Here is a 13,678-nt window from a genome sequence, read left to right on the forward strand (position 1 = left end):
TACTGATACTGATACTGTTACTGCTGACATGGACATCGACTCAAAAAGGACTCGAAAACACTGTTGGGTTCCCCTTTTATGAGCAGCATTTTTATATACCAATTCCCAAAACCGCTGGGAACACGTCTTTATATGGCAGTTGTAAGCTAGAAACACATTCATTTTTTTTTTTTTTGTCGACCGGAAGACGTCATTGGAATACGTCTACATACGTCGATGTGTGTTGGGACTACGTAAAGAATTGGTTCCAAGCACGTCAAACATAAGTGAGAAATAAGTTTCGCGTAAAAAAGACATTACCGCGACGTGTTTCGACTTATGAGTAGCTTATAAGTAGCCTTTGTGGACGTGTGTAAGTGTCCGCATATCGTGTGTAAAACTTATCCCCATCGCATGCGGAACGTGTGTCATACGTCGAGTACGTCGTAAAATTTTGAACATGTTTAAAATTTCTTGACGTACTCTACTTACTACGACGTATGATAGCGTACTTTAGCGTTCTACTCACGTATACCAAACTTACTCATACCGTATTTGACATGCCCCCAACGTTTTAGACACATTTTTCTTAGGTCGGCATACGCTGGCAAGATCGCCAAGGTGTGACCGCGATGTTGTCACTTCCATTTCTACGGCAGTTATGATTCGAATCGTTGTGCGTCAGCCTTTTAATAGGCTACGTCACGACATCGTCGGCGATGCATGCAACGCGCTATGCCGAAGTTAGACTATCGTTGGGCATAGGATGTGTAGGCCAACAACAGGTTCAGCATTCGTTGGTATAAGTTATCTATAACACAACGAAACGTTCTGTGTCCATTACTAATATGTTATGCATACGACCAACTCGTTATGAATACGTCCGAATCTTAAAAAAAAAACATCAAAAGCTCAACGTCAGCCAGCGTTTTACATACATTTTAATACGTTGCCATCGCTGGCTAAAACGTCAAGGTGTGACCGGGCCTTAAGCAAAGCATTCAGCATGCTTTACCGGCCAACTATGAAATGCCTAACTATTCAATGAAAAGGAACACATCATTGGGACATGTTTAGTTTGCAAGTGACTTGCTTTTGCTGCTATATTGCAAATGGACCGCCCCAGGGGTGTGTTCCTTTTCAATTAATACATTATGAGGCCATGTGTAACTAGAACATGCCCAACAGGGATGAAAAATATTTTCCCTGAAAAACTCCACTTATTTCTTTGAAGTAGGAATTACTCGGAATCGACGTTGATTCCTGCTCACCACTCGATTCCTTTCGATTGCATGGTTGGAATCGAGTACTTTGGAATTGATTCTGCCCACCACTATTAAGCACTCAATCAAGCCCTCAAACAAAACGATTGATCAGGAACGGCTGGCTGGGTCATCTGAAATGCTGTTCGGAGATGACCGGAGATGTGTGGAGTATCAAACAATGTGTAAATTGGACAAATGAAGACTTTGCTAGCAGTAGGAACTGCTGCTTCGGTCAAATCTGCAGTTTAAATTTTGAAATTCGTTTCAGGTTAAGAGATTCTCGAGCTTATTGCTTTTCAGCTGTAATGCTTATAAATGTCCAAGGAGTTTTATGGGGATGGATGGAGGGGGTTTGGGAGAAGGTGGGAAGGAGTTTGGGAGGAGGTTAACATGAGGTGAGGGGAAGGGAAGGCAGATGTGCGGTGGAGCGTTAATTCCGATTCATACTGTCTCATTAAAATGATTCTGAGAGAATAACAGAATAATGTGAAGATGGAAAAAAAAATGTCTGAAATACATTTTATGCAAGTCATACTATAAACACCGTCCAGACAGGTCCGGAGACAACCACCACCGCCCAGACACGTCCAGAGACAACTACCGGCTGGCCACGTCCAGAGACACTATCCGGACACATCTGGCGACAAGCACTGTCCAGACACGGCCGGAGCCAAACTGTCCCGTCTGGACCCAGGCCCAGACCCGTCCAGAAAAAAACCCACCGCCCGGAGCTAAACACCATCCAGACATGTCCGGAGATGACTACCATCCAGACATAACCACCGTCTGGCTATGTCCGGAGATAATCACTGTCCAGACACACCTGGAGTATCAAATAATATGTGAATACAACTCTCTGGACGTTTATAAGCATTACAGCTGAAATGTGATTCCAGCTCATGCCCGGAGTGTTAAACAATGTTCAAAATCGACAAATAACCCCCCCTTTTTTTAGCAGTCAGAACTGTGACTAAGAGCAATTTCACATTTTAAATTTTGAAATTTGGCTCATGCAAAGAGATTCTCGAAGTTATCGCATGTGTGGAAACTAAATAAAGCCACAAACACTCAGAGATGCCTGACGTGTCAGACAATGTCTGAGTTGGCCAAATGAACACTTCTTCTTTTTTTTAGCAGTCAGAACTGCTGCTGAGGTCAATTAAGAAGTTAAAATTTTGAAATTTAATTTGGGTTAAGAGATTCTCGAGGTTATTGCATTTGTGGAAATGAAACAAAGCCACGAACACTGGCATCTCCAGGTGTTTATAAGCATTGCGAAGTATCCAGCGATTCATAGGTATGAAGATCAGGCATTCGATGATACAAGTAAAAAAAGTGAAAAAAGAAATTTTGAGCGCTTTATCGTTATGAAACATTGTGGCCTGTTTCAAGTCAAGGTATAGTTGAGCAGGCCAAAAAAATGGCGAATAAGATCCCAGGGAGGGACAGCGAGGTGACAAAGGATGATGCCTTGATAAAGGATAATTAAAGAAGGCCATTAATTATCTTCAAAAGTTGTGTTTAAATTAACCCAAACACCCAATTTTCATTCATGTACTTCCTTGGAGTTCCCTTGGTATGCATGCAAATTTTCAGGCCGCTAGGTTTCATGCTTTTGGAGTTATTAAGTTGATACACACATACACACAGAGATGAGAGAGGGAGAGGGGAGGGGGACAGAGGGAGAGAGAGGGACGACCCAGCTATAAACTGTCATCCCAGTGTTTCAAAGGCATGATGATTCATCAATGTGTGTGCTGTCTCTCGGATGGTGATTAAACTGGGCATCACATCTGCCGGAATCCCCCCTCTCCTCTCACCCTCTGCACTCTCCACTCCCCTCTCTCTCCACTCCTTCTCTCTCTCTCTTCCACCCCTTTCCCATCTCTCTCTCTCTCCTCTTTCTCTCCCTCTCTCTCTCTCTTTCTCCCCCCCCCTCCTTAATATTCCCATCAGCGAAGCGACAGGTTGCATTCGCACGTAAATAAATAAACATACACTGTTTCCCAAAAGCAGTGCAGTGATCTGTTTGTGGGCTCATTGCTCTTGAACAATTGAATTTACATTTTTGTAAAGTCCAGATTAATTATATCACAGCACGTTCTTGATCTTTCCATCTATTCATTGCAAATCTCATGTTCGAGCATCAATCTGTCAAAACAATCACATTGTTGGGCATTAGCATTTTCAAAAATATTTAAAATCAAAAGCCCAACAGTACTTTTGGGACAACCTGCACAAAATGTATTTAAAACTAAATAAAGATAACTTTGATATATAATTCTCCTCCCGACTGTACATTCTACCTGAATTATTTATTTATTTATATACACTTCACCATCTCCACGATCAACACCAAACTTAACAAAAAAAAACAAAAAAAATTTAAGTACATTTTACATATTATACTTCCAACATCAACAAGCAAGTTTAAATTATTTATTTATTTATTAATATACACTTTACCATCTCCACGATCAACACCAAACTTAACAAAAAAAACAAAAAAAATTTAAATACATTTACATATTATACTTCCAACATCAAGAAGCAAGTTTAAATAATTTATTTATTTATATACACTTTACCATCTCCACGATCAACACCAAACTTAACAAAAAAAACAAAAAAAATTTAAATACATTTTACATATTATACTTCCAACATCAACTGACCGTTTTTACAGCCATTTTTCCCTGCTGTGCAGGGGTTTGGCTTTTTCTTGAGGCAATGTTTTATGGCCGGATGCCCTTCCTGACGCCAACCCTGGTCGCCTCTTACGACACACAGGGATATGGTACACCTATTCTTACCGGGGCATACACCGGGACCAGTACATTGGCACTCATTTCGCCGACCTTGGAAGGATGACAGGCTGAGTCAACCCCCTGGTGTTAATTCAGCAGCCAACGAGGCTTGAACTCAGGACCCTGGGATCCCAAGCCGCCACCCTAACCACTAAGCCAACACCAGGCTTACTTCCAACATCAACAAGCAAGTTTAAATTATTTATATATTTATATACACTTTACCATCTCCACGATCAACAACAAACTTAACAAAAAAACAAAAAAAATTTAAACACATTTTACATATACTTCCAACATCAACAAGCAAGTTTAAATAATTTATTTATTTATATACACTTTACCATCTCCACGATCAACACCAAACTTAACAAAAAAACAAAAAAAATTTAAACACATTTTACATATTATATACTGAAACGCAAAAGAAACTTACCACCTTTTAAACCTTCATATATCAACAATAACACTGTGTGTAGTAAATGTGTGAACTTATTTGTGGACAATTGTGTCCTCACTGTCAGACAAAACGGTCACGGATGGTCACTTGAACCTTCAATGGTCACTTCATAGCACAGCTGTTGAACAGCTGTTTTGACTGTCAGTGATTAGCCAAGGGGTACGGGATGATTTTAATGAGCTCCACGTGATGTCTTGATATTGGCTTTAAAAAGGCCAGTGCAAAATGGGCATTTATATCAACATGCCACGATTGTCAAGGGATCAACGGCAGTGTGCCTTGGGCATACTGCAAGGCGGATTGAGCTACCGTGAGGTGGCACGTCGCCTTGGCTGTTCACACCAGACGATATCGGCCCTGGTGGACAGAGACACCCTCCACAACTCTGCAGATGACAGACCTCGATCAGGGAGGCCAAGAGTCACCACTGCAAGGCAGGACAGGCAGGTGGTCTTAAGTCGGATGACTTCAGACATTGAGGACTGAGTGGGACAGAATCCAGCAGCAATCCATCTAAAGACTGGTAGGCAGTATGCAACGATGCACTGCCTGTATCCAAAACAATGGTGGCCACACACGCTATTGAAAGGGGACTGACATTGCACCCTGTGCTGTTCTGTACTGTAGAACAAACTTATGAGATGGTGTATCTTGGTCAAAAACTTGACATGTCATCAATAAAATGCCAATGTTTCAATTAGCAATTGTTGGTTTGTTTTATTTTGAACTGTTACAATTTTATTACATTTCAAACAAGTGGTAAGTTTCTTTTGTGTTTCAGTATACTTCCAACATCAACAAGCAAGTTTAAATAATTTGTTTATTTATATACACTTTACCATCTCCGACACGTCACCACGTTCCATCTTGAAACATTTCCTTCTTTATACACATTTTACCTTTGTCCAACGGTTATTTATTTATTTAAGATGTAAAGTGTACACATCCCATTTCCAAGATGCGGGTTGGGGTTTGTGGCTTCGATGAAGACTTTCCTCCAAGTTGTTTAAAAGTTCATTTAACCCTTTATTCATCAACGTGCGCCGTCCCATCTGCCGGAATTATTGGGGGGGGGGGCATTAAAGATCCCACGGTGTCCTTCGTGAAGAGTCGGCGAGCTATCGCCGGCACCCTGAACAAAAATTCCTGCCGGAACCGAAATCGAACTTCAGGCCTGGCCAGCCGGTTCGTGAAAGAATTGAGCCGAGCTTCTCCCGACCAACCGCAAAAGAATGTGGGAATAATTTTAACCTGTTAAAGAAGAATATTAATCCTTGCGAAATAAATAACCACTTTGCGTTATCGAACAATGACACGTGACTTTTAAGAAAGTGAACCTCGAGGCTCCACAGATCATAATGATATCAATGTTATCTTTTAAACAGCGAAGATCAAAGTTGAATTTGAACATTGCCCATTTTGGTTTAATATCCATCATTTTGGGGGAGATTTCTCGGCCTAAGAATGATTTATTTTGCCTCATGTTGGGATTACACCTTGTATCACAACACCTTTATTCATCACCTTTAACCCCTTGCATCGTATAAATGTTACGGCTGTATTTGTATTTGCGGACATGAGGATCAATTTCCGTCACACAAAATGACTGCGCGACAGTAATGGAGGATCGGACGACGTGAAGTATTTCGACATTCTTCTTTCACTCGAGGTATTTACCGCCATCGGCCGTAACTGGGGCAACCGAATGACGTCAATAGCCTCGTCAGGCTTGCTCGCGCCGATGTGAGTTCCCGGAGAAGACGGAGGGGGTGCGGTGTGTGGAAGGAGAGTGGGGCGCGGGACCGGGGGTTACTGAGGAGGGTGGGGGTCAAAAAGCACGGGAAAAGTACAGGGCGACAGCCGTCGGTGTGGCGGAGGCACGGCAGCGGGACAAGTCGTATTCGGAAGTGAAAATTGCACAGAATGCACGATTTAGCAACAAGTGAAGCAAATGAAATCATGAAAACCCGAGGGACAGAGAGACGACTGAAGAAGGTGTGCGTCCTGGTTCAAAATTGAAATCGAGGGCGACCGTCCGGTATGTGCGCTGAGACGGAGGGTAAGAGGAAGAAGAGTCCGTACGTGGTGAAAGGGTTGCAGCATTGTTATTGGAGTCAGAGGTGACGAGGGAGCGAACGAACATCGTGGTTGGAGAGATTGATTGATTGATTGATTGAAGGGAGGGAGGTGAGTTATGTGGGAGGAGCGAGATAAGATGAGAGAGAAGGCGGGAGGGGGTGTCCGGTGAGTCAAGTGAGGAGAAGGAGTGAAACAAGGTGAGGCGTGAGAGGAAGGGGGTAATTAAGAGGGTGAGGAGACTGAAAGGCAAAGCTGATGACGTGTTTTGTGAATGGTTTTCGAGGGAAGTACGGAAAGCCTCGGAAGGCCTGTGACCACTCGGCAGGACGCCCTTCTTTATAGTCTGTGACCTTACAAACTCCAACAGATCGAATATCGAGGAAGAGGAAAGCCAAAGAGAAGCAAGAAGAGCTCACGCTGGATTCAGGTGTGTGTATGTATATATATATATATATATGTGTGTGTGTGTGTGTATATATATATATATATATATATATATATATATATATATATATATATATATATATATATATATATATATATATATTGTGTGTGTCTGTATATATATATATATATACGTGTGTGTGTATATGTATGTCTGTGTATATATATATATATATATATATATATATATATATATATATATATATATATGTGTGTTATACATATGTATACATTTGCCCTCTGCGCACATTGTTCTCTTCAGTACAATGACAGATAGAAAGAGACAAGTATATAAATAATTGTGGGTTTTAAAATAATCAAGTCGGGTTTATTTAAATAATAACAGTGCTTGATGCCTCAGCTGGTTGGATTTATGCCCCAGAGTCCGAACTCGCCCATTGGTGCTTCTGTACATGCATTGCTGCAAGAACCTCATCATTTCTTTCCTTTCATTTGTCCCTGTTTTGTCCTTCAAATGTGAGTTCTTGTCTCGTAGGTATCGTCAACTCTTCCTGAAAAAGAGAAACGAGGGACGTGTCCTCTTGAGGTTCGTGGCAAATTCCCTTCGGATAATAAAACGCTGCCCTGTGACGCACACACGTCCATGAATCTACTGCAAAATCAAATCTCAAGTACACAGCTTGGACATTCCACAGGGCATTAACCACAAACCAGCACCCCAAAGGTGGCACAACCCACCACCCCCAAAGGTGTCTGGTTTGCACAGTTCAGGTGCGTTTTGTTAAGACTTCCATCAACGATTCTATCTTGAACAGCATTGCTTTGGACTTAAAAATGCCCTCATTGGAAAGACAGCACAAATGTAGAGGCAAACAACAATGAAGTCTGAGCAGTCTTGGGTCCAAGTGTCATACAAGGAGGCTTGCCATTGCTTTTCAGACTGTGTTTGTATTTGAACCTGCAGTCACCAGACTTTGAAGTCGATCAACCCATGTAATGCAGCGAATTCATGACGCACAATCCTACTCAGAGTACAGGTGCTTCAAAAAACAAATAAATGAGTTCGAAGAATGCAAAGACTCGCTTACCAAGACAAGTCGATTCAAAGAAGTAACAGAAATACCTTTTTATCCCGTTTGTTTTTTTGAAAGTATTGTTTTGAGGTAGGGCTTACCTGATGGAAACACAAATCAATCAATCATACAATATCGATGGGTTTGTTGCCCTTTGGAACTCCAAAGAAGACCGCAAGAATGAACTGGAATGGCACTCCAGAGAGCGCATACCTCTGCCAGGCTGAACAGTGTACGTTTCGTATGTCACTGATAGGCCAGATCAGGATTCGCACCTGAACCAAAATCGAATCAGCTTGTTCTTGTCAGCTACTCAACTCATCCAGCGAGTTTTGTCATAGCTCGTCCACAACTTTTGAGATATTGTGCCATGTATCGTTTTTGGCCGTATCTCTCAAAATGATGAAGAATCACTTTCGGGGTTCTAGGATGCAGATCCGGATCTTCACCAAAATCGAATCAATTCGTTCTTGTCAAACACCCAACCTGTCCACCAAGTTTTATCAGAATCCATCCACAATGCATTGAGATATCCTGCTCATAAAACAGACATACAAACAAAGACAAACAGGGGTGAATACATAAACTCCATCCACCTTTAATGGCAAAGGTAACCATGTGAACCACATGGTCAATTTGTTTATGGTGTGAAATCTGCTGCCCAGACAGCAAATACTCAAAAGATAGCAAGCAGTGTAATAACCTGGTGTCAAGGGACCTCCAAGATGACCAGACCACTTGCTACCAGCATTCCAGGCAGGAGTTGTGGAATTTGCTCAGGGTGCCGGCAATAACTCAGCCACTCTTCGGGAAAGACACTTCGGGAATGATCTTTAACGTCCACCAACTAATGCTGGTCAGCATTAAAACCATTGATGCGGATTGCAGGAATATACATTTATATATGTATGTTTCCCAAAATTGGGTCCTTGAAACATTAGCTTCTTCACCAGATGGATTGACCAGCCAGTTGTGGGAGAGTCTACATTTCTGGCTTTGCCGTGTAATGACGTCAGTCTGTTTCTCTCACACTTATATAAGATCTCAACCCTTGGGGAAGCATTAAAATTGATCACACACAGACAAAGCAATTTTGGAGGCATCGGTGTACTTTCATGTGAACTACTACAGACTTTGCGAGGCGATGGATGAATGATCAATGGATGTGGGATTTGAACCTGGCCTCACTGCACATGAGATTTGAACGCCAGCTTCTTGGTGTTGCCTCATTACAACCTTTAGAGATTATGGTCACATCATGGCATGGACCTGAAGAAATTGATGAAATTGCCTTATTTTATACCAAGAGAGGAGAATCATTGTACTGATGGTTGTGAATGATGCATCACTTGGTAAAGAAAGGCCAAACCACGGAGCACGTTCCCATGAAGCGTTAATAGCACAGACGCCGGAAATGGAACTCCTCCAGTGAACGGAGCACATGGCTATTTGATTACGAGAACGAATTTCCTAGCTCTAAGCTCCACATGCTCCCAATTTTAACTTTGGTGTGACGTCACGGCCGAGGGGATGTTGCGCAAAAAGGACCAGTGCTCATCATGGTATTTAATGCTCCTTACGGACACAGCTTAATGCAGAAGGTTGAGGGGAGATTCTGAGAATGACAAGAAGGCAAAACAGTTGAGGGGATGGTGGGTGCTAGGAAGGAGGTATATAAAGTTCTGTGGAGATCCAAGTGTTGCAGCCCTCGGTTGACGGCAACTGTAATCATAGTTTACTTGGCTATCGCAGAAGTACTTGGCTATCATAGGGAAGGCTGTCTCACCCAAAAGCACCACAACCATGGTGCATGAACTGCAGAGCGAATGGGACCGCAACTAGTTGTTTTTCCCCATGGAACCCTTATTTCACGATACAATCCTGCACATACTGTGATAGGTGGTGGTAGGGGACATCCTAGGTAATTGAATCTCTGATACAAAGAATTGTTGAACAACATGGGCTTTAACAGAAAATGGCAGCAGAAAACAAGAAATAAACTTTAATCCTATGAACTCTAATGGCTGTTTTACCAGCCGCGATTCAAACCTCTATACCTGAGCGGCTGGAATTTTCTCTGGGAAGCCCAGGGTGGGGGTGCCGAAAGTCCATTGAGCTCAGGGTTCAAAGGGTTAACCACTTTAGTACATTGCACACTAGAACGGCACTCTGGAGAGTGCATACCTCTGCCAGGCTGAACAGTTTACGTTTTGTATCTCACTGATAAGCCGGATCTGGTTTGTACCTTTCCCAAAATCTAATCGGCTTATTCTTCTAACCTACCAAACTTGTCCACCAAGTTTTGTCATACTCTGTCCACAACGTTTTGAAATATCATGATACATATCGTTTTTGGCCCCATCTCTCAATAGTGAAGAATAATTTGGAAATTTAAAAATAATTTCGTTTCTGGATCTTCACAAAAATTAAATAAATTCGACCTTGTCACACACCCAACGTTTGCACCAAGCCTTGTTCGAACCCATCAATAACTTTTTGAGATATCGTGCTACATATAATTTTTGGTCCGATCTCTCAATGATGAAGAATCACTTACAAAATTATCCGATCCAAATCCAGATCTTCACCGAAATGTAATCAATTTGTCCTTGTGACATCCCAAACCTGTTCAGCAAGTTTCATCCAGCCGAATTCTCCACCCACTATGACACTCCCAACTTTTTTCTCTTTTTCCGATCATTATCCCTTCTCTTTTTTTCTTGATTTTAATGTTCTTAATTGCTCCCCCAACCCTCCAAGGGGGAGGGGGAAAGGGATGGTGATGTAAGAAATAGATGATCCTACTGGTGCTTGTGTGCAAATGTGAGGTCAATTATGTGAAAATGTTCTAGGATTTGCATCACAGTTTATTTATGGAATGCGACAGCTCTTGTAGAGTATAAACTATAAACCGTAAGTTGAGTTGCTGATGTTTCACGAGGTTTGTGATGTTCGGCTGTGGTTGTGACATTTTATGGGATTTTTGATGTATTGCGAGTTGTTCCAATGTTATGAGAACATTCGTAGATGAGAAAAATTACAAAAACCCCCCCCACACACACACACCTGATTGGAATGGTTAAGAAGAGGTCAGCAAAACTAGAATGGAGAACAAATCACTTTAAATGCCCAAGACCAAGGAGACCAAAACAATGGCTTGAAGAAAATGTGGGATAGAGTCAGAGTCAATCGATCAGGAGTGGGTTCTTCAAGGTCGAAACAGAAAACACAAGTTACCTCCTATTGTGATGTGAAAAAACTCATGTCAGAACAACTGCACACATAAAGCAAAACAAAGTATGTAGAATAATCCACTGGCACATCTGCAAAAACTTCAATGTCCAAGTTTATGAAAACTCATGGAAACATGAACCAAACGCAAACATTTAAAACAAGGACATGATGTTCACGTATGACTTGATCCCATCGAGTGAACATAGAAAACAAAGCATTGTGACCAGATATAATAATGAGGTGCAAAAAAGAAAATATGGCATTGCTAATTGAAGTGTCAGTCCCTTGCGATCTTGGCCTTAAAGCAGAAATTAAGAAAATGACCAAATACCAAGACCTCAAAAACGAAGTGAAAAGATCCTGTAAGTCGAAGAGTGTCAAAATTGTACCAGTGATTCTTGGAGAAATGGGAATGATAAAAACAGAACCTTACGGACTTCATAAAAACCATCCATGGGAATATTACTATGAATGAACTACAGTTTGAGGCTGTCTGGGGCTCAAGGACAATCCTGAAAAGATCCCTCAAAACAAAACTGTGAGAACAAGAAAACTTCACAGCTTGATGTATGAATTGAGATCCCTTACCAAGACAGAGGTGGATACTTTGCATCATGGGAGGACTGTTCCTACTTCGAAACCCGAATTATGGAGACAACAATCAACAACACACACACACACACACACACACACACACACACACACACACACACACACACACACACACACACACACACACACACACACACACACACACACACACACACACACACACACACTCACACACCTGGCTCAGAATGCAGGCAGAACTGATGAAGGATCAGTTCTTACCCTCTCAAACAGGAGGGGAGTGTGTGGTGAGGCAGGAATTTGAAAATCATATCAAATATAAGAGGAACAAGAGAGTGAGTGCAGACTGCCTGGTACTCTGGGTACTGGTGCAGTGTAAATGTACCACATGGAAACAATAGTACACTATACGATGTATATTGAACAACTCTCTCTTTGTATAAACTCATGTCTGATCCTTCTACGTCTCATATAATATGTCTGTGGTCATATGAAAATGACTTAATAACCCTTTAAAAACCTAGTCTTCACCAACATATACCTTTTACAACCATATAAATTGTTTTTTGTTACTGATCAATCTCCATTCCTTATTACTTTCTATGTTTATAATCCATGGACTTGGTGATCGATACTTGTATACGTCACATCGCTTCTGCCGCCACGATAAGATGCTATCTTTGTGACCAAAATATTTCCAAAAGTACACTAGTGAGGCCGTGAAGGATTTACGGGCACTCAAGGATAAAGCTAAAGCTCCACGAAGCGGGAGCCAATTTTTTTTCAGAGCATGAATTGAGCTCAGGTAGCAGCACGCAGCCACCTACTCTTCAGCAAATACTGCACGTGTTATTGTCCTTTTGTAATGTTGTGCAAACAGTTAGGAGGATATTTTTCATCACTGTAAGATACCAGTCAGGATTACAATATTACACGTGCATTAAACCGCTTGCTGTGGGTGAATGCCAAACAACAGAAAAATAAGTCCTCAGTCTAACCAGACACCAGGCTTGTTGGCGAACAGCATTCGATGTTCTGTTCGCAGTTGCTACAAATTAACCTATTTACAGAAACGGTGAATATATTTTACTTTTGCATTGTGTGATCTTTTCCTTCAGATAAACAATTAGATAGTTCAAAGAACAGTTACTCCACACAGTATTTAAGTATCAATTGAAATATAAATAATGATCTTTTTTGTATGTACAGTCGAGGCTCGTGGAAGAGGAAGTACACCAAACAGATCAGGACGTAACAGGATGCAAAAGGAACAGTAGAGAGAGAGAGAGGGGGGAAACACCAACAGCAGAGTAGAAGGCCAAGATAGAGGGAGAAAGGGTGTGGGGAGGAATGGGGGGGGGCAGGGGAGGATGCATGGGGTGGACAAGATGGATACAGAAGGAAACTCCAAGAAAGGAAAACTGGAAATTTGGAAGGAGGGATTTGGGTGGGGTTGACAATGGTAGAAAAGTTCATGGTTTTCAATTGGAGATGATCTAAGATGGTGGTGAACTGCTGTCTTAAAGACCTGGAGGGAAGAATGACATGGCAGAGAATGCAGAAATTGGTTCCACAGGCAGGAAAAAAAAGAGGAACTAATGAGTGAAGGTGAGCGGTGGATGATGGATTTCAGTAGTGTCACTCGAAAGGGGTTGATGGTGAACTGTGTTGTGCCCTGCAGAAACCAAGGACTGACAAAGCACAGAAAGAGCAGATGGTGCAAGACCAGAAAAGGGGCAGTGGAAGACAAAGAGACCACCGACCTGTCTGTGATGGCGAAGTGATAGGCCCATAGATTCAGCATCA

The 13,678-nt window shown here is 41.8% G+C and overlaps 1 protein-coding gene across 5 annotated transcripts in view; it reads left to right on the forward strand.

Moving 5' to 3' along the window:
* The first annotated feature begins 6,303 nt into the window (after nucleotides 1-6,303).
* Nucleotides 6,304-13,678, forward strand: part of PDE10A (phosphodiesterase 10A) — a 160,815-nt gene continuing 153,440 nt past the window's right edge. For 3 of the 5 annotated variants that reach the window (XM_085881256.1, XM_085881266.1, XM_085881248.1), the window contains exon 1: nucleotides 6,304-7,017. The gene's annotated coding sequence lies outside the window, so the exon portion shown is untranslated. The remainder of the gene's footprint in view (nucleotides 7,018-13,678) is intronic. The other 2 variants (XM_085881280.1, XM_085881272.1) reach the window with 1 other exon arrangement.

This window comes from Eptatretus burgeri, chromosome 1 (genome assembly GCF_056783735.1).
Source record: "Eptatretus burgeri isolate ZD-2024b chromosome 1, Ebu_testis_v1, whole genome shotgun sequence".
Taxonomy (NCBI): domain Eukaryota; kingdom Metazoa; phylum Chordata; class Myxini; order Myxiniformes; family Myxinidae; genus Eptatretus; species Eptatretus burgeri.